The sequence below is a fragment of the Hemitrygon akajei genome, unplaced genomic scaffold (assembly GCF_048418815.1).
Source record: "Hemitrygon akajei unplaced genomic scaffold, sHemAka1.3 Scf000201, whole genome shotgun sequence".
Classification (NCBI taxonomy): Eukaryota; Metazoa; Chordata; class Chondrichthyes; order Myliobatiformes; family Dasyatidae; genus Hemitrygon; species Hemitrygon akajei.
In genome coordinates this window covers 187,419-214,155 of record NW_027332086.1, presented here as the reverse complement: position 1 = coordinate 214,155, position 26,737 = coordinate 187,419, and the positions used below count along the sequence as shown (strand labels likewise).

The window sequence follows — 26,737 nt, the reverse complement described above, 5'->3', positions numbered from 1 at the left end:
TCTGCTGTCCCGTCTGACAGTGACTGGTCAGGGTAGGAGACAGCCGGAGCGACTACATCTGCTGACCCGTCTGACAGTGACTGCAGGTCAGGGTAGGAGACAGCCGGAGCGACTACATCTGCTGACCCGTCTGACAGTGACTGCAGGTCAGGGTAGGAGACAGCCGGATAGACTACATCTGCTGACCCGTCTGACAGTGACTGCAGGTCAGGGTAGGAGACAGCCGGAGCGACTACATCTGCTGACCCGTCTGACAGTGACTGGTCACGGTAGGAGACAGCCGGAGAGACTACATCTGCTGACCCGTCTGACAGTGACTGGTCAGGGTAGGAGACAGCCGGAGAGACTACATCTGCTGACCCGTCTGACAGTGACTGCAGGTCAGGGTAGGAGACAGCCGGAGAGACTACATCTGCTGACCCGTCTGACAGTGACTGGTCAGGGTAGGAGACAGCCGGAGAGACTACATCTGCTGACTCGTCTGACAGTGACTGCAGGTCAGGGTAGGAGACAGCCGGAGAGACTACATCTGCTGACCCGTCTGACAGTGACTGCAGGTCAGGGTAGGAGACAGCCGGAGAGACTACATCTACGGACCCGTCTGACAGTGACCGCAGGTCAGGGTAGGAGACAGCCGGAGAGACTACATCTGCTGACCCGTCTGACAGTGACTGGTCAGGGTAGGAGACAGCCGGAGAGACTACATCTGCTGACCCGTCTGACAGTGACTGGTCAGGGTAGGAGACAGCCGGAGAGACTACATCTGCTGACCCGTCTGACAGTGACTGCAGGTCAGGGTAGGAGACAGCCGGAGAGACTACATCTGCTGTCCCGTCTGACAGTGACTGCAGGTCAGGGTAGGAGACAGCCGGAGAGACTACATCTGTTGTCCCGTCTGACAGTGTCTGGTCAGGGTAGGAGACAGCCGGAGAGACTACATCTGCTGACCCGTCTGACAGTGTCTGCAGGTCCGGGTAGGAGACAGCCGGAGAGACTACATCTGCTGACCCGTCTGACAGTGTCTGCAGGTCAGGGTAGGAGACAGCCGGACAGACTACATCTGCTGACCCGTCTGACAGTGTCTGCAGGTCAGGGTAGGGGACAGCCGGAGAGACTACTTCTGCTGACCCGTCTGACAGTGACTGGTCAGGGTAGGAGACAGCCGGAGAGACTACATCGGCTGACCCGTCTGACAGTGACTGCAGGTCAGGGTAGGAGACAGCCGGAGAGACTACATCTGCTGACCCGTCTGACAGTGACTGGTCAGGGTAGGAGACAGCCGGAGAGACTACATCTGCTGTCCCGTCTGACAGTGACTGGTCAGGGTAGGAGACAGCCGGAGAGACTACACCTGCTGACCTGTCTGACAGTGACTGCAGGTCAGGGTAGGAGACAGCCGGAGAGACTACATCTGCTGTCCCGTCTGACAGAGACTGCAGGTCAGGGTAGGAGACAGCCGGAGAGACTACACCTGCTGACCCGTCTGACAGTGACTGCAGGTCAGGGTAGGAGACAGCCGGAGAGACGACATCATCTGACCCGTCTGACAGTGACTGGTCAGGGTAGGAGACAGCCGGAGAGACTACATCTGCTGACCCGTCTGACAGTGACTGCAGGTCAAGGTAGGAGACCGCCGGAGAGACTACATCTGCTGTCCCGTCTGACAGTGACCGCAGGTCGGGGTAGGAGACAGCCGGACAGACTACATCTGCTGACCCTGTTTCAGCCCCAGGACACAGGAGAACACACATCGTAGTTCAATAGTCTCTGCGTTATTTTTTAATATATAATTATTGTGTATATTGTTAATCTTTATTTTTAGTAAAGTCTGCACAGTGCTAAGTATGTTTTTAAATGTGGCTGCTGTAACGAAAGAATTCGCCACTCGGGATTAATAGTATTTAATAATAATAATTCCCCACCCCTTTATCACTCTCACCAATCAACTTCTCAGCTCTTCACTCCTCCCCGTCTCCCTGTTTACCCTATCACCTCACCTTCCCCCAGATTCATACTCCCTCCCTTCCTTTCCAGTCCTGAAGAAGGGTCTCGGTCTGAAACGCCGACTGTTCTCTCCTCTCCATAGTTGCTGGAGATTTTCCTGATTTTCTGAATTTCCTCCAGCATTTCCCGTCTGTTGCTTTGGATTTCCGCATCTGCAGATTTTCTCTTGTTTGCTCACATGCGCATGCGCAGAGGTCTGAGGCGGTCCGAACTATCGCGCATGCGCTCAGTAGACGAGAGGCTCACAAGGACCGGCTGCAGGAAGGTGGGGTCTCCGGGAGGGAATTAATCTCCGGTGTCTGAAACGCGATTGAAGGGTTATTACTGTGAGCTCCTGCCGCACTGGTCCTGCACCCCAGGACAGCCCCGGTCCGTTCCCTCTTCCTCAGCCCCACGATCCGTACCCGGGCCCCGGGTAGCTTTCAGCTGACGAGCGCTGGAGCCGCCGCCATTTCTACGGCGCATGCGCATCGCTAGATCGTTCGGTGCCTGACAGATAGGTTTCTCGTTCGTGCGGCCTTTTGGGCAAAGAGGCAGCCATGCGTGACTCTGCCAGCGTTGTCCCGGTACAGTCGGAGGAAATGTGAGCGAATGCCTCTCTCAAACACTGCCGAGGTCCAGCTGAATACATGCAAGGATTAGTAATTCGGAACAAAAATGAATTTCCTAGTTAATCTTGGATGAAAAGTCTACCTTCCAATCAATTAAATTGTCAATTAGTGCTGTATGGCAAAAAAAAATCCTTCCGTCAGATTTAGTTCCCGCTGGGTAAGTAACTCCTTTATCCTCCAGGACAAATGACTTGTGGCTTTCACATCACAAAACTGCCACACTCCAATGAGAATAACTGCTGCCCTCCCATTCAAGATTGCTGGCATTGACATTAATGGATTCATCACTGTCAATCAGCTGGGGTGGGGATCCGAGTAATTAGAAAATCTCTGGGATTCTATATGTTGTGACAATTGCTCTTTGTAGTGTTGTGGAGCATGACCAGAACTTGAAATAATCCCAAAGGACAGAGACAAATTGAGCCAAGTCATAGGTTGATTGAATGCAGAAACATCCTCATACAGACAGGAATACAGTCAGAGAATTTGATGGTCAGCCAGGATGACTGATTCGTGCCTTGTTAGAAGATGAGGAGTTCATATAGAGACAGAAATTCACAGTGTAATTACAATTTCCCTACCACATAGCCCTCTATTTTTCTAAGCTTCATGTACCTTTCTAAAAGTCTCTGAAAAGGTCCTATTGTACCCACCCTTTGTGTGAAAAACATACCTCTGACATCACCCTTGTACCTACTTCCAAGCACCTTAAAACTATACCCCCTCATGTTAGCCATTTCAATCTTGGGAAAAAGCCTCTTGCTATCCACACGATCAATGCCCCTCATCATCTTATTCGCCTCTATCAGGTCACCTCTCATCTTCCGTCGCTCCGAAGATCACTCAACCTATTCTTATGAGGCATGCTCTCCAATCCATACAACATCCTTGTAAATCTCCTCTGCCCTCTGTCTATACTATCCATGTCCTTCCTGTATTGAGGGGACCAGAACTGAACACAGTACCAAAAGTGAGGTCTAACTAAGGCCTTATATCTGTAAATCTCCTCTGCCCTCTGTCTATAGTATCCACATCCTTCCTGTATTGAGGAGACCAGAACTGAACACAGTACCAAAAGTGAGGTCCTAAGTCCTTATATCTGTAAAGTTAACTCAGGGCATTTGAACTCGGTCCCATTGTTGATGAAGGCCTTCTTAACAACTCTGTCAACCTGCCCGGCAGCTTTGTGTGCACGATTGACACGGACCCCAAGATCTCGCTGATCCTCCACCCTGCCAAGAGTCCTAACATTAATATTGTATTCTGTCTTCAAAAGTGACCCACTGAAAGGAACCACTGGGTTGAACTCCATCTGTCACTTCTCAGCCCAGTTCTGCATCCTATTGATGTCCGGCTGTAACCTCCAGACTATCCACAACAACCCCAACATTTGTGTCATCGACAAACTTACAAACCCACCCTTCTCGAATAATAGGAAACCTACAGCACGATACAGGCCCTTCGGCCCACTTAGCCCTCTATTTTACTAAGCTCCATGTACCTATCCAAAAGTCTCTTCAAAGACCCTATCATACCTGCCTCCACCACCGTTGCCAGCAACCCATTCTGCGCAGTCACCACTCTCTGAGTAAAAGACTTACCCCTGACATCTCCTTTGTACCTACTTCCCAGCACATGAAACCTGTGTCCTCTTGTGGCAACCATTTCCGACCCGGGAAAAAGCCTCTGACTATCCACATGATCATGCCTCTCATCATGTTAAACACTACTTCCTCATCAAGGTCATTTGTAAAAGTTACAAAGAGGAGGGGTCCCAGCAAAGATCCCTGCTGAACAGCACTGGTCACCATCCTTCATACAGCATCTATATGCACCCGTTGCCTTCTGTGGGCAAGCGAATTCTGGATCCACAAAGCAAGGTCACCTTGGATCCTTGCCTCATTAATTTCTCAATGAGCTTTGCTTGAGGAACCTTATCAAAAGTCTTACTGAAAGCCATGCCCACTACATCCAATGCTCTACCTTCATCACTGTGCTTTGTTGCATCTTCAAAGAATTCAATCTGGTTCGTAAGGCATGACCTGCCCTTAACAAAGCCATGCTGACTATCCCTGATCAGATTATGTCTCTCCAATTGTCTGAAGTCCTGCCTCCCAGGATCTTCTCCAACAACTTGCCCACCACTGAAGCAAGACTCCATAACATACAGGAGCAGAAGTAGGCCATTTGGCCCATTGAGACTGCACCGCCATTCAATCATGGGCTGATCCAATTCTTCCAGTCATCCGCATTCCCCTGCTTTCACCCAATACCCTTCGATGCCCTGGCTAATCAAGAAACTATCTATCTCTGCCTTAAATACCCCCAATGACTTGGCCTCCACAGCCGCTCGTGGCAACAAATTCCACAGATTTACAACCCTCAGACTAAAGTAATTTCTCCGCATCTCAGTTCCGAAAGGTCGTCCTTCAATCCTGAAGTCGTGCCCTCTTGTCCTAGACTCCCCTACCATGGGAAATAACTTTTCCATATCTAATCTGTTCAGGCCTTTTAATGTTCAGAGTGTTTCTGTGAGAACTCCCTCATTCTCCTGAACTCCAGGGAATACAGCTCAAGAGCTGCCGGACGTTCCTCATGCGGTAACTGTTACGAACACAGAAGTCTCAACAGCAATGGAACGCCTGGAGTCTGGTTTTGCTGTTAACAAAACACAGTTTTATTAGTAACCACGTCATTTAGTAACTCAAACCAGGTAAATCAAGAGTTAATGCTGTTATGCATATACAGGTGTAAATGTATAAATCCCCGAACTTCTTCAAGCTTAGGTGGTAAATGATACAGTCTTACGATGGTGTGGTAAGGAAATTCAATTTGGTCCACGGGATTGAAGTGAGAGAGAGAGAGATGTGTAATCAAATCTTGTCAATCCTCCTCGATGTCCTCCAAATCTTCCAAGTTAGCCAAACATGACCAGTTTAAGAGCGCCAGCTTCAAGTGATAATCTACCAACCTAAGCAGGGGTTAGACACACCAGTAGAGGCCACAGGGTTGCCCTCAAACGCACTAATGGTCATGTGTCGATTCCTCTTAATCGATCCTCAGCCCCACCCTTGTGGGCACTTAAAAGTTCAGTGGCAATTCCGCCACCAGCCTTTGTGCATCTGCGTGTCCCACGAAAGAGACAGTGACGCTTGTTTAAATGCCGGTGTGCTGAACAGCAGCTGTCCATCATGTAGCGTTCTCGTTGTTTCTCCCTCTCTCTCTCTCTCCCGCTCTGTCTCCCCCTCTCCCTCTCCCTCTCTCTCTCCCCTTTCCCCCCTCTCCCCCTCTGTCTCCCCCTCCCTCCCCTCCCTCCCTCCTCCCTCTCCCTCTACTTGCACTGTACGTCTCTCTCTCTCTCTCTTACAGGTATGATTCTTAAAGGCACAGTCCATAATGAATAAAACTTAAGATTTCATCGCAGTAACCATTTCATACCTGGAATCATTCTTGTGAATCTTCTCTGAGCCATCACCAATGTCAATATATCCTTTCCAAAATGAGGAGCCCAATCCTGTACACAATACTCCGTGTGGTCTCCCGAGTGCCTTATAAAGCCACAACATCACATCACTGCTCTTATATTCTATACCTCGAGAATTTTGCCTTATTCACAACCGGCTCAACCTGGAGGTTCACCTTTAGTGTATCTAGCACAAGGACTCCCAAGTCTCTTTGCATCTCTGCATTTTGAATTCTCTCCCCATCGAAATCATAGTCTGCCCACTTATTTCTTCCACCAAATTGCATCACCACACACTTTCCAACATTGTATTTCATTTACCACTTCTTTGCTATTCCCCTAAACTATCTAAGTCTCTTTGCAGGCTCTCTGTTTCCTCAACACTACCCGCTCCTCCACCTGTCTTTTTATCATCAGCAAATGTAGCCATAAATCCTTTAATACCACAGTCAAAATCATTGACATGTATCGTAAAAAGCAGTGGTCCCGACTCTGACCCCTGTGGAACTCCACTGGTAACAGGAAGCCAGCCAGAATAGGATCCTTTATTCCCACTCTCTGTTTTCTGCTGACCAGCCAATGCTCCACCCACTTTAATAACTTCCCTGTCATACCATGGGCTTTTATCTTGCTGAGCAGCCTCATGTGCAGCACATTGTCAAAGGCCTTCTGAACATCCAAGTACACCACGTCTACTGCATCTCCTTTGTCTACCCTGCTTGTAATTTCCTCAAAGAATTGCAGTAGGTTTGTCAGGCAGGATTTTCCTTTCAGGAAACCATGCTGGCTTTGGCCGATCTTGTCATGCGGCTCTAGGTACTCCATAATCACATCCCTAACAATCGATTCCATCAACTGCCAATCATTGATGTCATGCTAACAGGTCTATAGTTCCCTTTCTGTTGCCTCTGACCCTTCTTAAATAGTGGAGTAATATTTGCTATTTTCCAGTCATCTGGTACAATGCCAGAATTTATTGATTCTTGAAAGATCATTGTTAATGCCTCCACTATCTCTTCAGCTATTTTCTTCAGAACCCGAGGGTGCATTGCATCAGGTCCTGGAGATTTATCCACCCTCAAGACTATTAAACTTCCAGAGCACCTTCTGACTCATAATTGTCACTGCACAAACTTCACTTCCCTGATACTCTTGAATGTCTGGTATGCATTCAATTCCTCTTACTTCTCAGCAACTCTCATTACAGTAACTCCAGCAATATTTTATATTGGTCCTATATCTACCCTCGACTTTCTTTTACCCTTTATATACTTAAAAAATGCTTTCCATATCTTCTTTGATATTAGTCACCAGCTTCCTCTCATAATTCATCTTTTCCTTCCGAATGACCTTCTGAGTTTTCCTCTGCAAGTTTTTAAAAGCTTCCCAATTCTCTATCTTCCCACTAGCTCGAACTTCCTCGTATGCCCTCTCTTTTGCTTTTACTTTGGCTCTGACTTCACTTGTCAGCCACAGCAGTGTCCTTCTTCCCTTTGAAAGTTTCTTCTTATTTGGAATATATCTGTCTTGCATTTCCCTCATTATTTGCAGAAAATCCACCCATTTCTGCTGTGCTGTCCTTCCTGCAAATGTCCCTTTTCAGTCAACTTCAGCCAGTTCCCCTCTCATCCATTGCAATTTCCTTTATTCCACTGAAATACTGACACATTGGTTTTATTTTTTCCCCTCTCAAATTTCAATGTGAATTTGATCATATTGGGATCACACAGTCCAGCACAGCCGATCCCCGAGTGGGCTCAACAACCAGCTGTTCTAAAAAGCCATCCCTCAGACATTCTACAAATTCTTTCTCTCCAGGTCCTCCCAATTCACGTTCATGTTAAAATCGCCAATGATTGTCATGACATTGCCTTTCTGACAGGCCTTTTCTATCTCCTGTAATCCACATCCCGACTGCTGTTTGGAGATCTGTATACAACTGCCATTAGGGTCCTTTTACCCTTGCCATTTCTTAACTCAACCCGTAGAGACTCATGACCCTATCATGTGGATAGGGTGGTGAAGAAAGCTTTTGGTATGCTGGCCTTTATAAATCAGAGTATTGAGTATAGGAGTTGGGATGTAATGCTAAAACTGTACAAGGCATTGGTAAGGCCGAATTTGGAGTATTGTGTACAGTTCTGGTCACCGAATTATAGGAAAGATATCAACAAAATAGAGAGAGTACAGAGAAGATTTACTAGAATGTAGATAGATAGATACTTTATTCATCCCCATGGGGAAATTACCTGGGTTTCAGCACCTAAGTTACAGGGAAAGGCTGAACAAGTTAGGTCTTTATTCTTTGGAGCGTAGAAGGTTGAGGGGGACTTGATAGAGGTATTTAAAATAATGAGGGGGATAGATAGAGTTGACGTGGATAGGCTTTTTCCATTGTGAATAGGGGAGGTTCAAACAAGAGGAGATGATTTGAGAGTTAGGGGGCAAAAGTTTAAGGGTAACACGAGTGGGAATTTCTTTACTCAGAGAGTGGTAGCTGTGTGAAATGAGCTTCCAGTAGAAGTGGTAGAGGAAGGTTTGGTATTGTCATTTAAAGTAAAATTGGATAGGTACATGGACAGGAAAGGAATGGAGGTTTATGGGCTGAGTGCGGGTCGGTGGGACTAGGTGAGTGTAAGCGTCGGCACGGATTAGAAGGGCCGAGATGGCCTGTTTCGGTGCTGTAATTGTTATATGGTTAGACGGTTACACCTTACAATCCTATGTCATCTCTTTCCAATGATTTAATATTATTTTTATCCATAGAGCCACACCACCTTCTCTGCCCAGTAACCTATCATTCTGATACACCGTGTATTCTTGGACGTTCAACTCCCAACGGCAGCCAGCTTTTATCCAAGTTTCAGAGATTGTCCAATTTGCCAATCTGCAGCTGAATTTCAAGATTGTCCATTTTAATCCTCATGCTCTGTACATTCAAATAACACTCTCAGCCCAGGATTTGTTGCTTTCTGTTTTAACTGCCCCACATCTCTATTGCCCTGTTCCTCATGCCACTGGCTTTGATTAAGCCTCATCTCCTGACCATTCTTTCTACAATCTCTGTTGCACACTATCTTCGATTTATTTCTGTTTCCCTTTTCCTCAGCCCCATCACTCCGATTCCCATCCCCAAGCCAAATCAGTTTAAACCCTCCCTAACAGCTCTATTAAATGTGCCGGCTAGGATATTGGACCCCTTCGGGTTCAGGTGTAACCCGTCCTTTTTGTACAGGTCGTACATCCCCCAGAAGAGGCCCCAGTGATCCAGGAATCTGAAGCCCTGCCCCTTACACCAGTCTCTCAGCCTCACATTAATACACCTGATCATGCTATTCTTGCTCTCGCTAGCACGTGGCACAGGCAGCAATCCCGAGATTACTACCCCAAAGGTCCTGCCTTTCAGCTTCCTACCGAACTCCCTGAATTCTCTCCTCCCTTTGTCTATCTGTGTCATTTATACCAACGTGTACCGAGACTTCTGGCTGGTCACCCTCTCCCTTCAGAATACTCTGCACCCGATCTGAGAGATCCCGTACCCTGGCACCTGGGTGGCAACACACCACGCGTGTATCTCTGTCAGGCCTCCTGTCCCTTCCCCTCACTTCTGGCTGGTCACCCTCTCCCTTCAGAATACTCTGCACCCGATCTGAGAGATCCCGTACCCTGGCACCTGGGAGGCAACACACCCCGCGTGTATCTCTGTCAGGCCTCCTGTCCCTTCCCCTCACTTCTGGCTGGTCACCCTCTCCCTTCAGAATACTCTGCACCCGATCTGAGAGATCCCGTACCCTGGCACCTGGGAGGCAACACACCACGCGTGTATCTCTGTCAGGCTTGCAGAACCTCCTGTCCGTTCCCCTCACTATTGAATCCTGTGACTACCGCATTCCTCATCTTCCTCTTTCCCTTCTGCACCACGGAACCAGGCTCAGTGCCAGAGACCCGATCGTCATGGTCGTCCTCCGTCAGGTCAACCCCCCTCAACCGCATCCAAAGCGAGGTAACGATTAGTGAGGGAGATGGCCACTGGGGCACTCTCCACTCACTGGTCTATAATTTCTGGGTTCCCTCTACTCCATTCCCTTAACAAGGGAACAATGTCTTCCAATCCTCTGGTACATCTCCCTTCCTGAGTGGTAATACAAATGTCATGGCCAGAGGCTCAGCAATCTCCTACCTCGCTTCCCACAGTAGCCCGGGGTATATCTCAGGTTGAGTTGCTCCAGCTTGAGTTGATCTGGGTAAAATTGTGATGCCAGCGCTCACATTGACAGGAGATCTTACAGAAACATGTAAAATTATGAAAGGGGTAGATAAGCCAGAGGCAGGAGAGTTGCTTCCACTGGTAGGTGAGGCTTAGTACGAGAGGACATTGCCTCAAGATTGGGGGATGTGGGATGGAGATGAGGAGGAACTGTTTTTCCCAGAGAGTGGTGAGTCTGTGGATTTCTCTGCCTAATGAAGCAGAGGAGGCGACCTCAGTAAATGTATTTGAGACAACGCTTTATAGATTTTTGCATCGTAGGGGAATTAAGGGTTATGGCGAAACGGCAGGTAGATGGAGATGAGTCCATGGCCGGATCTGCCATGATCTAATTAAATGTCGGAGCAGGCTGGACCGGCTGTGTTTTCACCACAGACTAAAATCCCACCTGAAATATTCTCCTTCACCCGTTGATGTATTTTGCATTGTTGTTGATCCTAGGAGATAAAGATGTACCTCATTCCAGTTGGAATTGTATCTGTGTCTGAAATGAAGTTTTCTGTTGTAACTCAGTGTTATCCACAGGAACCGGGTGCTGAGAACACAGCAGCATTTGTTCACTGGAGATCAGTTCTTCAACTGCATTGATTGTACAAGGGATTCAAACGTCTGACTGTCTGAATTGCCAGATGATTGATCGCAGTGAGATATCATTCTCCTTCTCTCAGTGTGGGAAGGGATTCACTCACAGCCTACCCACAGACAGGCCAGTGACTTCACCGTGGAGAGATATCATTCTCCTTCTCTCAGTGTGGGAAGGGATTCACTCACAGCCCACCCACAGACAGGCCAGTGAGTTCACCGTGGGGAGAGACTATTCACCTGCTCTGTGTGAGGGAGGGGAACTACTCAGTCATCCAGCCTGAAGATACATCAGCAAGTTCACACCAGAGTGAGATGCTCCGCCTGTTCTGACAGCGGGAAGCAATTCATTCTGTCATCGATGCTGAAGATATATCCAAAAATTCACCAGTGAGGAGACGTTTCTCAGAGTGTGGGAAGGCACTGACACAATCAACCCCACTACAGAGACACCAGCAAGTTCACACGGTGCCATGGCCTTTCCCCACCTCTGAATGGCGAAACAGATTCATTTCGTCATCTCAACTGAACAAACGTCACCAGTTCACACTGAGAAGATGCCGTTCACCTGCTCAGACTGTGGGAAGGAGTTCACTTCGTCATCTCAACTGAAGGTACACAGGCGAGTTCACACTGGGGAGAGGCCGTTCACCTGCTCAGACTGTGGGAAGCGATTCACTTGGTCATCTCACTTACTGAGACACCAGCTGGTTCACACTGGGGAGAAACCGTTCATCTGCTCAGAATGTGGGAAGGGATTCACTCGGTCATCTCAACTACAGGAACATCAGCAAACTCACACTGGGGAGAAACCGTTCAGCTGCTCAGAATGTGGGAAGACATTCACTCTGTCATCTGACCTGAAGGTACATCAACAAACTCACACTGGGGAGAAACCGTTCAGCTGCTCTGCATGTGGGAAGAGATTCACTCTGTCATCTGACATGAAAATACATCAGCGAGTTCACACTGGGGAGAGGCCGTTCACCTGCTCGGACTGTGGGAAACGATTCATTCGGTCATCTGAACTGAACACACATCAGTGCTTTCACACTGGGGAGAAACTGTTCATTTGCTCAGACTGTGGGAAAAGATTCACTCTGTCATTTCGTCTACTGAGGCACCAGTTAGTTCACACTGGGGAGAAACCGTTCATCTGCTCAGACTGTGGAAAGGAGTTCGCTCGATCATCTGGCTTGAAAATACATCAGTGAGTTCACACTGGGGAGAGGCCGTTCACCTGCTCAGACTGTGGAGAGGAGTTCGCTCGATCATCTAGCTTAAAAATACATCAGCTGGTTCACACTGGGGAGAGGCCGTTCACCTGCACTGAATGTGGGAAGGGATTCACTCAGTCATCCAACCTTTTGTCACATCAGCGAATCCACACTGGGGAGAGGCCGTTCACCTGCTCAGATTGTGGGAAGGGATTAGCTCACTTATCCACCCTTTTGTCACATCAGCGAATCCACACTGGGGAGAGGCCATTCACCTGCCCTGAATGTGGGAAGGGATTCACTCGGTCATCCAAGCTACAGAGACACCAGTTAGTTCATACTGGGGAGAAACCATTCACTTTCTCAGATTGTGGGAAGGGATTCACTTAGTCATCTGACTTCAAGCTGCATCAGCGAGTTCACACTGGGGACAGACCGTCAGACTATAAGATATAAGACCAGAATGAGGCTGTTTACTCCATCGAGTCTGTTCTATCATTTTATCGTGGCTGAGCCAAATTTCCTCTCTGCTCCAATCTCCTGTCTTGTCCCCGTATCCCTTCATGCCCGGATCAATCAAGATTCTATCCACCTCTGCCCTAAATGTACATAAAGAATTGGCCTCCACAGCTGCCTGTGGCACGGAATTCCGCAGATTCACCACTCTCTGTCCGTTCTCTGTCATCTCTGTTCTGAAAGGACACTCCTCTATTCTGATGTTCTGTTCCCTGGTCGTAGACTCTTCCACCACAGGAAGCATCCTTTCCACATCCACTCTATCAAGCCTTTCCACAGTTTGATAAGTTTCAATGAGATCAGCCCTAATTCCTCTGCTGATACAGGCTCAGGCCCATTGAACGCTCCTCATATGACAATCCATTCAATCCTGGAATCTGTTTTTGTGAACATACTTTGAACCTTCTCCAGTTTCAGCACATCCTTTCCAAGATAAGGGGCCCAAACCTGTATTCCAAGTGAGGCCTCACCAGTGATTACCAACTTCCCAAATTACATCCTTGCTTATATATTGTAGATCTCTGGAAATGAATGCTGACGTTGCATTTGCCTTCCACACCACAGACTCATTAGCTGTTAGGGAATCCTGAACATGGACTCCCCGTGTCCGTTTGCACCTCAGTTGTTTGGTATTTTCTGCCCATTTCGAAGAAGTTAACACTTTCATTTCTTCTATCAAAATGCATGAACATACACTTCCCAGCACTGTATTCCATCTGCTGTTTTTTCCCCATTCTCTAAATCTATCTCAGTCCTTCTGTACCCTCTCTACCGAAAACTACCTGCCCCTCCTCATGTCTTCATATCGTCTGCAAACCTTGTAACAAAGCCAGCAATTCCGTCTTCCAAACTATTGGAATATAACACAAATCACCAGTCCGAACACAGAGCCCTGAGGAACACCACTAGTAACTGGCAGCCCTTTATTCCCAGTCTTTGCCTCCTACAATTCAGCTTGTCATGGTCCGGTCCATGACGTCTGCGTTCCGGTTCACGGTCCAGTCCGTGGACTCTGGACTCCAGGTCTTCTGGCTGTCCATTGTTTCAGTTGGGCTTAATCACAGGCACCTGATTCTCAAATTGGGGCTGGAATATAAGTCGCCCTGGGTTCAAGTGTGGTTGCTGGTTCATCTTGTCAGTATCCTGATCTCGCCTCTGTGGGATTCATCTTGACAGTATCCTCTCCTTGCCTCTGTTGGGTAAGATAGGCCTGAGGCTGGACTGTTCCCTTCCCTTCCCCTTCTTTCAGCAACCCACGCCTGAAGCCTTGCCTGCAACCTCACCTGCGTCCTCCCCTGTTATCACTGTCAAGTTTAACCGCTGGAGTGAGACTGGAGCCTTGCCCCGCCAACAGAAGAAACTATCTATCTAGGAGCTTGGAACTGTCTCTTTGTTTCCCCGTGTTTAGTGTCCGTGTATGAGTCCCGGCCCTACGTCCTGTCCCCGAGGAGGGGTCCTGACTCTACGTAAAGCCCCGACCCTATGTCCTGTCCCGAAGGAGGGGTCCTGACTCTGTGTATGAGTCCCGGCCCTACATCCTGTCCCCAAGGAGGGGTCCTGACTCTATGGAAAGCCTCGGCCCTACGTCCTGTCCCCAAGGAGGGGTCCTGAGTCTGTGTAGGAGTCCCGGCCCTACATCCTGTCCCCAAGGAGGGGTCGTGACTCTGTGGAAAGCCCCGGCCCTACGTCCTGTCCCCTAGGAGGGGTCCTGACTCTGTGTAAAGCCCCGGCCCTACGTCCTGTCTCCAAGGAGGGGTCCTGACTCTATGTAAAGCCCCGGCCCTATGTCCTGTCTCCAAGGAGGGGTCCTGGCTCTGTGTTCTGTGTTCCTGTGCTTGGGTCCAAGGCTTAGTAGGAAGACTGTTTGCCGCTACTCGAGTGGACTGTCGTTGTTTGTCGTTCCGTGTCCAAGTCCAGTCCAAGTCTCAGGCTCCGTGTCAAGTCCAGTCCGGGTCAAAGTCTCCGAGGAGGTTTCCAGTCCGGGTCAGTCTCCGAGGAGGTTTCCAGTCCGTGTTCGAGGCTCCGAGGAGGTTCCCAGTCCTGTTACCTTGCCACGTCCAGTCCTCGTCTGGATCCGGAGTCCGAGCCCGAGTCAAGACCCAGGTTCCGGGTCCCCGTCCAGTCTCTGGCTCGGAATCATTGTCTAGGTTCCTAGTTCCCAGTTCTTAGTTCCTCATCTAGGTCTCACCTTCCTACTCTAGTCCTAGCCCATGCCCTGTCACCTAGTCTTGTCCAGGGCCTGTGTCATGTCCAGTGTCGTTTCTTTCCCACTTCTTTCCTGATACACCTAGTCCTCTCCCTAGTACTTCAGTGTCTGTGTCTTGCATTTGGGTCCGTTCCCAACGCCCACCTTATGGCACAGCCACTGTTTAATCCATGCTAGAGTCTCCACTGTAATACCGTGGGTTTATTCAGCAGCCTAGTGTGTTGCACCTTGTCAAAGGCCTTCTGAAAATCCAAGTATACAACATCTATTTCTTCATTCGGGTTGCTTTTCCAGCAGGAGTTTCACTTGAGGAAACCAATTCTCCTTTGTCGATCCTGCTTGCTGCTTCTTCCAAGAATGCCAACAGATTTGTCAGGCAAGATTTTCCCTTGAGGAAACTTTGCTGACGTTGGAGAAATAGAAGGCTCGAAGACAAATAGAGGGCTATGGGTAACCCTAGGTAATTTCTGAGGTAAGGGCATGTTCGGCACAGCCTGTATTGTGCTGTAGGTTTTCTATGTTTCTATGGCATATGGTCTTCAGTGGAAGATTAAAGGCAGAGCCTTGCAGCAGTTTCTTTCCGTTGGACCTTTGAGCAGCGGCCAGTCAGCATTTGGGTTTGCTCAGCAAGAACTGAAAGTTGTGCAGGAGCGAGTGGAGCGGTCAGTGTCAGAGTGAATGGAGTCCGAGTGGAGCGGTCAGTGTCAGAGTGAATGGAGTCCGAGTGGAGCGGTCAGTGTCAGAGTGAATGGAGTCCGAGTGGAGATTCTGAGGCTTTAGCTGTCAGTGATGGGAGCCTTCAGTCACAGAAGGTATAATTAAGCTGAAGGTAGAGATTTTTTGCCCCCTTCTTTTCAGTTGCGCAATGAGAACAGTAGAGATTACAGACGGGGTAGTGGAAAGCTCCTCTTGTGGGATGTGGGAAACCAGGGACACCTCCAGTGCCCCTGATCACTACACCTTCGAGAAGTGGATCCGGCTGCAGCTTCTAACAACCTGCATTAAGAGGCTGGGACCGGATGAGCACCAGATCATTCTGGAGGCTTCAGGGGTGATAGATGGGATGTTTAGAGAGGTGGTTACACCCAAAGTGCAGGACACAGGAAACTGGGTGACAGCCAGGGAAAGGAAAGGGGTGAAACAGCCATACAGAGTACCCCTGTGGTCATCCCCTCAACAACTGGGGTATCGTTCTGGATACTGTTGCGGGGTGTGGGGGTGATCCAGCCAGGGAAAGGAAAGGGGTGAAACAGCCATACAGAGTACCCCTGTGGTCATCCCCTCAACAACTGGGGTATCGTTCTGGATACCGTTGCAGGGTGTGGGGGTGATCCAGCCAGGGAAAGTCACAGCCACTGGGTCTCTGTCTCTGTGACTCAGAAGGGAAGAGGGGAGAAGAGTCGAGCTGTGTGATAGGTGATGCATCCATTAAGGAAACGGACTGGATTCTGTGGGTGAGAACGAGATTTCAGGATGGTCCTGTGTGCCGTGGGTCAGGGACATCTCTGGTCGAGTGTTCAGCATTCTTAAGGAAGGGGAATATTGAACGTCGTGGTTCACGAGGGTACCAATGATATGGACAGGTGGAGTATTGAGGTTCAACAAAAGGGGTTCAGGGAGTGTGGTGCTAAGTTCAAGGGTTGTAATCTTAGGATTGCCACTGTGCCACGTGCCAGAAACAGGAAGACTAAGGAATCGGTGCAGGAGGGAAGGTATAAGATTTTCAGATTATTTGAGCCAGCGAGGATTGCGGTGTTGCGTTGGGGGAGAAGGTGGCATCGTTGATGGAGGGTGAAGCAGGCAGGTCTCTCTCTCTCTCTCTCTCTCACACACAAACATATGCAGTGTGGGTATGAAGCGTAAGGAAGAGCGGGTTGAGTGGGAGAAGAGTGAGAAGGGGAATGAGGAGGATGAGGTTAGGGCTCCTTCTCAAAGACCCAGACTCACCCACCCCTCCCCCTCTGGAATTGGTCCCATTCCCTACCCCAGGCTGGGGGTGAGCATTGAATTGCCTTGTCAACCAGAAAATGAATGGTTCAACAACATCTGGTTAACACACTTTGATAATAGATTTACGTTGAGCTTGATCATTGAAATGTACTGTTTGTAAAACATGTACTGATGAGAAATGGTCTCAGTGAAGGTCCGAGAGTGGAAAATGAACCGGTGTTCAGCCCCACTGCGCCGTGCCGGACAAGAACCCCTATCTGAGTCTGTCCCATCTCTCTGTGCTTGACACATCTCCCTCTAATGTTTCCTCTTTCTGTACCTGTCCCAGAGTCTTTTATTTCCCTTTTCAACCCCTTTCTCCTGTCTTCTCCCCATAACCTTTGACATCCTTAATAATCAAGCACTGATTAACTTTTGTTTTAAATAAAACCTGTGATGAGCAAACCAAGCTGAAATGGGGTCGAAAGTTGACCCCCCTGTGAACTATGCTGCTAATGAGAGAGAGAAGGGGGGGGGGCGCCCAGCGCAGATGAGAGACATGATTTAATATTATGGCTCCTTGGCTGATTGTTTACCTTTGCTCCAAGGACACTTTTGCCTGCTTGTAAGATTCTTGCAGCGTCAGCAAGGCGGAGCCGGTTTGATGGACAGCCGGTGTCCAGCAAGTGATGATAAAAAGCAGCTCTGCTGAGACACAGGCAGACACACCACGGGACACTGAAAGAGTGTTGTGCACCCATGTGAAGGTGGGGGTTTGGAGGATCGATCAGGGGCTCACAGTGTGTGGAAGGTGCGACCGGTGGGGGCTTGTTTGTGTGTCCACCCTTGCCTGGGTGACAGGTCCACCACTGAAGAGAGGTCGTACATGGTCATAGTCGATGACCACAACAGGACAGGAAGCCAACGGACAGTTCGATGGTAACGTGTCTCTCTCTCTCTCCCCCTCTCCCTCTCCCTCCCTCCCTCTCTCCCTCCACCTAAACTGAACTGAACTCTTCACCATCGTAAGACTATCCATTTACCCCTAGACTTTGAAAGAGCTTGGTTTTGATTCCTATTTCCACACTTCTGTACATATCATTGCTAACCTGTTTCACATATTTGCATTTTTATAGGACTGTATTGCTTAGTTTACTAATAAACACTATTAGCTACAGTAATACCAGACTCCAAAGTGTGTTTAATTTCTGCTGGTTCGGTAACCCGGTCACGGGGTACGTGACAAACCGATGACTTGGCCTCCGAGCCGGCCATGTCAATGAATTTCTCAGGATCACTACCTGTAAATCATTGTGGGCAGGTGTTTTCAGGGAAATGCACGGCAGAAATGTCGCAAATGTTCAGGGAACACTGGCATGGCGTTCTGCACAGGTATGTTTCATTGATGCAGGGAGTACACGGTGGGGTAGAAGAACCATCGTGTACAAAGGATGCAGAAAATCTAGTTGAGAAGAACAGAAAAGCTTATGGAAGCTCCAATAAACTGAGTACAGATGGATTTCTAGAGAATTACAAGGTTACTTGGAAGGAGTGTAAGTGTGAATTAGGAGAGCCAGAAGGGGCCATGAGAAGCCCTTGGTGAGCAGGATTAAGGAAAACACCAAGTATGTGAAGAGCAAGAGGATGAGCAATGTGATCGTAGGACCAATAGAGTGCGATACCTGAGTTAGATCAGGTAGCGTTGGTACTTAATGAATAGTTTCTTCAGTATTCAGCAGGGAAGGGGACCTTCACAATTGTGGGGATGGCTTACAGCGGATTGAAATGCTTGAGCATATAGACATTAAGAAGGAGGACGTGCTGGAGCACTGGAAAGATATTAAGTTCGACAAGTCGCTGGGGCCAGGTGAGATCTACCCCAGGCTACTGTGGGAAGAGAGGGAGAAAATTGCAGAGCCTCTGCCGATGATCTTTGCATTATCAACCAGGACGGGAGAAGTACCAGAGGACTGCAAGTTAGCAAATTCTGTCTTCAAATTTGACCAACCAAATATTAATGGTGAAACTCTTGGCAGTGTCGAGGATCTGTGTCCAATAGGAGCTCAAAGCTGCTCCGCAGGTTGACCGTGTTGTTAGAAAGGCGTATGGTGTGTTGGACTTCATCAACTGTGGGACTGAATTCAAGAGCCATGAGGCAATGTTACAGGGATATAAACCCTTAGTTCCACACCACTTGGAGCACTCTGTTCATTTCTGGTCGCCTCACTACAGGAAGGATGTGGATACTACAGAGAGAGTGCAGAGCAGCGTTACAAAGATCTTGCCTGGATTGGAGAGCATGTCTTATGAGAATAGATTGAGTGAACTTGGCCTTGCCTTCTTGGAGTGACGGAGGCCGAGAGGTGACCTGACAGAGGTGTATAAGATGACGAGGGGTTTGATAGTGTGGATAGCCAGAGGCTTTTTCCTAGTGTTGAAATGGGTAACACGAGGGGGCATCGTTTTAAGGTGCTTGGAAATAGGTACAAGGGGAGATGTCAGAGGTACGTTTTACACACAGAAGGGAGCATGGGACGCATTTCCAGTGAAGGTGGTAGAGGCGGATACAACAGGGTCTGTTAAGAGACACTTATATAGGTACCGTACACGGAGCTTAAAAATAGAGGGCTGTACGGTAGGGAAATTCTGAATTAGGATCCATGGTCGACACAACATTGTGGGCAGAAGCGCCTGTAATGTGCTGTGGATTACTATGTTCTACGGTCACTCTCCGCTGCTATCAGATTTTTCTTCTCCAGCCCTTGACCTTTCCCACCCGCCTAGCTTCAACTATCACATTCTAGCTAATCCCTTTCCCCTCTGATTATACTGCACACCTTTTGATTCTGGCGTTTCCCCCGTCCTTCTCAGTGCTGAAGAAGGGACTCGTCCCGAACCGCCGGCAGTTTATTCTTTTGCACAGATGCTGCCTGAGCTGCTGAGTTCCTTCAGCGTTTTGAGTGAGTGGCTTTGGATTTCCAACATTCACAGACTCTCCCGTGTTCGCTCCAGGATTCGCCGTGACCAGGAGATCACATCGGCAAGCGTAAGGGTCGAAACCTTCCCGAAAATCACGCCTGCGCTCGGTAAACGAAAGGCTGATTGACCTGGCAGCATGTCGGAGCAGCGCTACGGGCGGAGATTTCCCGCGACTGAGGGACAATTACTGTGAGATGCCGACACACCATGGATCCGCATCCCGGGACAGTCCGGGTCCTTTCCCTCTCTCTCGGCCCCACGATCCAGATGAATGTATTGACTTTATTTCTGACATCCTTCTCATACATGAGGAGTAAAATTCTTTTCGTTAAAGTAATAATAATAAATGAAATAAAAATAATAGTAATGAACAAATAAAACAATTACACTATGCTTATATTGAACAGATTTTAAAAACGTGCAAAAACAGAACTACATTATATTAAAAAAGTGAGCTGGTGTCCAAGGGTAAAATGTCCATTCAGGAATCGGATGGCAGAGGGGAAGAAGCTGTTCCTGAATCGCCTAGTGTGTGCCTTCATGCTCCTGTACCTCCTACCTGATTGTAACAGTAAGAAAAGGACATGCCCTGGGTGCTGGATGTACCCAGAAGAAGCCAGAATAAAAATATGGGGAGGGGAAAGAGGCTAGCTGGAAGGTGGCAGGTGGGTGGGAAAGGTCAAGGGTTGGAGAAGAAATAATCTGGTCGGAGAGGAGAGTGCACCAGCGGGGAGAGAGAGAGGGAGGAGGGGACCCGGAGGATGTAATAGGCAGGTGAGAAGTAAGAGTGTGGAATAGAGGAAGATGGGGGTGGGGGTGGATTTGGTCTATCAGAAGGCGAGATCAATATTCACGCATCAGGTTGGAGTACTCAGACCGAATATGAAATGTTGCACCTCCACCCTGACGGGGGAATTCATCCCGGCACGAGAGGAGGCCATCGATCGACATGTCAGAACAGGGATGGGAATCAGTATTGAAATGTTTGGCACTGGGAGGTTCTGCTTGGGACGGATGGTGCGAAGCTGCTCCACGAATTGTTCCCCTAATTGATGAGCTGATGCTCAGGAGGGAGGAGCAACACCTTATATTCCTGGTTCCCTCCAACCTGATGAACTGAACCATAGCACCAGTCTTGTCTGGTGAATCCAGAGCCCCAAGGGAAGCTGTCTCTCCATCTGAATGATGGTCTTTTTGACCTCCTGAGACCTGTTTTTGAGTAACAGTAATGATCCGCTGCTCTCCTATGCCCACTTCCCCAGCTGGTCTCCATCCCACTGTAACCTCAGACAACCCTCACTTCCCCAGCTGGTCTCCATCCCACTGTAACCTCAGACAACCCTCACTTCCCCAGCTGGTCTCCATCCCACTGTAACCTCTGACAACCCCCACTTCCCCAACTGGTCTCCATCCCACTGTAACCTCAGACAACCCTCACTTCCCCAACTAGTCTCCATCCCACTGTAACCTCTGACAACCCCCATTTCCCCCACACACCAGTTCTGGTGTCATCCACAATCTCACTAATTGTTCGATCTGCATTCCCCTCCAAATCATTCACACACGTGACCAGCACCAGTTCACTGCAAGGTGACAGAAAGAAGTGAGAGTAGAGCTCAGCTCAAACAAAGAAGACAAGTGAAACAAAGAGCAGGAGAGTGGTGGTGGAGGGGAACTCGTTGGGTTTGATTTCCAGAAGGAAATGGAGAGCTCTGTGACTTTCCTGGTGGGAAGGGGAGGTGTACATGAACGGGGTATCAACAGTGACAGTAAGATGATCGTGGCCAGGGAACATGAAATCGTTGAAAAAATTTCTCGTGTGTTGCTTGGATTTCCGGCATCTGCAGATTTTCACCTGTTTGTGACCGGGGAATTCCGATTGTTGTGGACAGAGCAAAGGTATTTGACAAAGTGGATTCCCGATCTACATTGGGCCTCACTGACATAGCGGAGGCTGAACCAGCAGCATCAGGTAGAGTAGATCAACCTGACAGACTCACAGGTGAAGTGTTGCCTCACCTGGAAGGACGAATGGAGCTGAGAGGGAAAGCAAATGGGAGCCTGTAGAACTTCCCTCGCTTGCAAGGATACGTTCCAGGAGGGAGATTAGTGGGAAGAGACGAACGGAATCCTTGTGGAAAGCAGAAAGTGGAGGGGGACAGTAAAGATGGGAAGGTAGGAAGAGGTTTAGTGAAGATCACCATGCAAATCGATAGGTTTACTAAATCAGCCAGTGTGAATGTGTTTTGTGAGCCCGGCCACCTGCCACGGTCGGTGTCTTTCTCGGGTCAGCTGTCACCTGAATGCGCCGGGGTGGACGGTGGAGGGTTTTACAGAGATTGCGAGTGGCGGAGGGGTCAGGCGGGTTTACAGAATGGTGATGGGTGTACGGGTCAGAAGGGTTTTCACAGATGGTGAAGGCTGCAAGGATCGGAGGTGTTAACAGAAATGGGGAATGGTGTCGGGGTTGGAAGGGTTTTCACAGGAGGTGTTAACAGAAATGGGGAGTGGTGTAGGGGTTGGAAGGGTTTTCACAGGAGGTGTTAACAGAAATGGGGAGTGGTGTAGGGGTTGGAAGGGTTTTCACAGGGGGTGTTAACAGAAATGGGGAGTGGTGTAGGGGTTAGAAGGGGTTTCACAGGGGGTGTTAACAGAAATGGGGAGTGGTGTAGGGGTTGGAAGGGTATTCACAGAGGGTGTTAACAGAAATGGGGAGTGGTGTAAGGGTTGGAAGGGTTTTCACAGGAGGTGTTAACAGAAATGGGGAGTGGTGTAGGGGTTGGAAGGGTTTTCACAGGGGGTGTTAACAGAAATGGGGAGTGGTGTAGGGGTTAGAAGGGTTTTCACAGAGGGTGTTAACAGAAATGGGGAGTGGTGTAGGGGTTGGAAGGGTTTTCACAGAGGGTGTTAACAGAAATGGGGAGTGTGTAGGGGTTGGAAGGGTTTTCACAGGGGGTGTTAACAGAAATGGGGAGTGGTGCAGGGGTTAGAAGTGTTTTCACAGAGGGTGTTAGCAGAAATGGGGAGTGGTGTAGGGGTTAGAAGGGTTTTCACAGGGGGTGTTAACAGAAATGGGGAGTGGTGTAGGGGTTGGAAGGGTTTTCACAGGGGGTGTTAACAGAAATGGGGAGTGGTGTAGGGGTTAGAAGGGTTTTCACAGGGGGTGTTAACAGAAATGGGGAGTGGTGTAGGGGTTGGAAGGGTTTTCACAGAGGGTGTTAACAGAAATGGGGAGTGTGTAGGGGTTGGAAGGGTTTTCACAGGGGGTGTTAACAGAAATGGGGAGTGGTGTACGGGTTGGAAGGGTTTTCACAGGGGGTGTTAACAGAAATGGGGAGTGGTGCAGGGGTTAGAAGGGTTTTCACAGAGGGTGTTAGCAGAAATGGGGAGTGGTGCGGGGGTTAGAAGGGTTTTCACAGAGGGTGTTAGCAGAAATGGGAGTGGTGTAGGGGTTAGAAGGGTTTTCACAGAAGGTGTTAACAGAAATGGGGAGTGGTGTAGGGGTTGGAAGGGTTTTCACAAGGGGTGTTAACAGAAATGGGGAGTGGTGTAGGGGTTGGATGGGTTTTCACAGAGGTGTGTTAACAGAAATGGGAAGTGGTGTAGGGGTTTGAAGGGTTTTCACAGAGGGTATTAACAGATATGGGGAGTGGTGTGAGGGTTGGAAGGGTTTCACAGAGGGTATTAACTGATATGGGAAGTGGTGTGAGGGTTGGAAGGGTTTTCACAGGGGGTGTTATCAGAAATGGGGGGTGGTGTAGGGGTTGGAAGGGTTTCACAGGGGGTGCTAACAGATATGGGGAGTGGTGTGAGGGTTGGAAGGGTTTCACAGAGGGTATTAACTGATATGGGAAGTGGTGTGAGGGTTGGAAGGGTTTTCACAGGGGGTGTTATCAGAAATGGGAAGTGGTGTAGGGGTTTCAAGGGTTTTCACAGAGGGTATTAACAGATATGGGGAGTGGTGTGAGGGTTGGAAGGGTTTCACATAGGGTATTAACTGATATGGGAAGTGGTGTGAGGGTTGGAAGGGTTTTCACAGGGGGTGTTATCAGAAATGGGGAGTGGTGTAGGGGTTGGAAGGGTTTCACAGGGGGCGAGGGGTGCAGGAATGCTTCTCCACCACTGTGGAAATGTACTTCACTTGTCACACCAAAATGGCCTGTAACCAGCTGGAACCTGTGTTGTATCAGAGAGCTTTGCTAATAATGTTCGTGCAACATGGTACCTGAGCACTTGAGTGCAGACCCGCAGCTGTGATTCAGCAGACAACGGAGTGCACCCTGTCCGTGAACTTGTGTCCATCGGGGTGACCGTACTGTCTGTGTTTTGTTTTCAGACAAAGCTATTACCAGCTCTTGTGCATTGCTCATCGTCCCTTCTGCAAGTAAATATAAAAAGCACTTATGATTGATCCACTCTGAGTTAATTGTTGTTGGTCGGAAGACGTAGTGAAAAGCTGCTGAACACCATCTCCTACCTGGACACTCACTCTTACCTGCACCCGCAGCTTCCTCCGCATCGCTTCGCCATCTCACCGCTATACCGCTCGTCGTAGGAACTGAAATACTCATTCCGTCCATTGAGTCTTCTCCACCACTCGAATTTCCCTCTAAACTCCATACTGCTGCTTTCTCCACGTCAGCTTCGACACCGTTATTAATCAACAACCCACCATGTACTACTCAAAGCCCGTTACGCCGCTGGTGTTCTGGGCAGCAACGAAGAGGTTCACCGGGATGTTGTCTGAGCTACTGTGTAAGGAGAGTTTGGACAAACTTGGGCTGTTTTCCCTGGAGTGGAGGAGGCTCAGTGTGACCGGAAAGAGCTTGATCAGATTACAAGAGGGATAGAGAGAGTAGTCAGGTGCCATTTTTAACCTTCTGCGTCACAATGTCTAATCCCAGACAGCATGCATTTGGAGAGATGAGGGAGCTGTGGAATTCATTGCCACGGACGGCTCAGAGGCCAAGTCATCGGGTTTATTTAAAACAGAGGCTGATCAGTGCTTGATCAGTAAAGGTGTCAAAGGTCATGGGGAGAAGGCAGGGAACGGGGTTGAGAAGGAAAATAAAAGACACTGGGACAGGTACAGAAAGAGGAAACTTTAGAGTGAGACGTGTCAAGCACAGAGAGATGGGACAGACTCCGATAGGGGTTCTTGTCCGGCACGGAGCAGTGGGGCTGAACACCGGTTCATTTTCCACTCTCGGACCTTCACTGAGACCATTTCTCATCAGTACACGTTTTACAAACAGTACATTTCAATGTTCAAGTTCAAAGTAAATTTATTATCAAAGTGTGTTAACCAGATGTTATCGAACAATTCCTTTTCTTGTTGGCAAGGCAACTTAACGCTCACCCCCAGCCTGGGGGAGGGAATGGGACCAATTCTAGAGGGGGAAGGTTGGGTGAGTCTGGGACTTGGTGAAGGAGTCCTAACTCCATCCTCCTCATTCCCCTTCCCCTTCTTACACTCCTCCCTCCCACTCCACTGGTGTGTGTGTGTGTGTGTGTGTGTGTGTGTGTGTGTGTGTGTGTGTGTGTGTGTGTGTGTGTGTGTGTGTGTGTGTGTGTGTGTGTGTGTGTGTGTGTGTGTGTCAGTGAGTGAGAGAGAGAGAGAGAGACCTGTGTGCCCAGTCACACTCCATCAACGACGTGCTCTCCCCACCAACACACTCACATTTCTCTGTACACAGCAATCCTCACCAGCTCGAATGATCCAAAAATCTTATACCCTCCCTCCTGCACCCTCCTTAGCCACGTGTTAAACTGTATAATCTTCTGATCCCTGCCACATCACACAGATGGCAGTCCTGAGATCACAGGCCTGGAGAAGCTGCCCTTTCAATTAGCACCTCACTCCCTGAACTCCCTTTACAGAACCTCGTTACTCTACCAGCCCATATCATTGTTACTCACATGGACCACGACCTTCACTGTCCACCCTCCTGAAGAATGCTGAGCACTCGACCGGAGATGACCCAGATGCCAGCATGCAGGAGGGAACACACCATCCCGGAATTTCATTCTCACCCACAGAACATCCAGTCAGTTCCCTGAGCTAACAAGCCACGTATCACCACAGCTCACCTCGTCTCCTCCCTTCCCTTCTCAGTCTCAGAGCCAGACTAAGTGCCAGAGACCCTGTTGCTGAATCACCTCTGACAACAGCTCACCTCGTCTCCTCCCTTCCCTTCTCAGTCTCAGAGCCAGACTAAGTGCCAGAGACCCTGTTGCTGAATCACCTCTGACCACAGCTCACCTCGTCTCCTCCCTTCCCTTCTCAGTCTCGGAGCCAGACTAAGTGCCAGAGACCCTGTTGCTGAATCACCTCTGACCACAGCTCACCTCGTCTCCTCCCTTCCCTTCTCAGTCTCGGAGCCAGGCTAAGTGCCAGAGACCCTGTTGCTGAATCACCTCTGACCACAGCTCACCTCGTCTCCTCCCTTTCCTTCTCAGTCTCGGAGCCAGACTAAGTGCCAGAGACCCTGTTGCTGTGACTTTCCTTTGCCAGGTCATCCCCCCATCCCCGACTGTACCTGAAGTGATACCTGTGTTGTTCAGAGGGATGGACACAGGGGTAAACTGCACTCTCTGTTTCCCCCTTCCCCTTCCTCACTGTCACCCAGTTTCCTGTGCCGTGCACCTTGGGTGCAACTACCTCTCAAATGTCCTATCTATCACACCTTCAGCCTCCCGAATGATCTGGAGTTCATCCAGTTCCAGCTCCAACTCCTTAATGTGGATTGTTCGGAGCTGAAGCTGGAAGCCCTTCTCACAGGTGTAGTTATCAGGGACACAGGAGGGTCCCCTGCCTTCCCACATCCGCAAAGGAGCTTTCCACTATCCTGCCCAGCATCTCCACTGTTCCAACTGAGAAAATGTAAAGAAGGGGCAAAAAACATTCTACCTCCATCATGATTTTGCCTTCTCTAACTGACTGCTCTCCCCACTGAAACCTCA

The 26,737-nt window shown here is 49.1% G+C and overlaps 1 pseudogene; it reads left to right on the top strand.

Moving 5' to 3' along the window:
- The first annotated feature begins 2,543 nt into the window (after positions 1-2,543).
- On the top strand, positions 2,544-12,534 carry LOC140724389 (uncharacterized; annotated as a pseudogene).
- Positions 12,535-26,737: the final 14,203 nt, after the last annotated feature.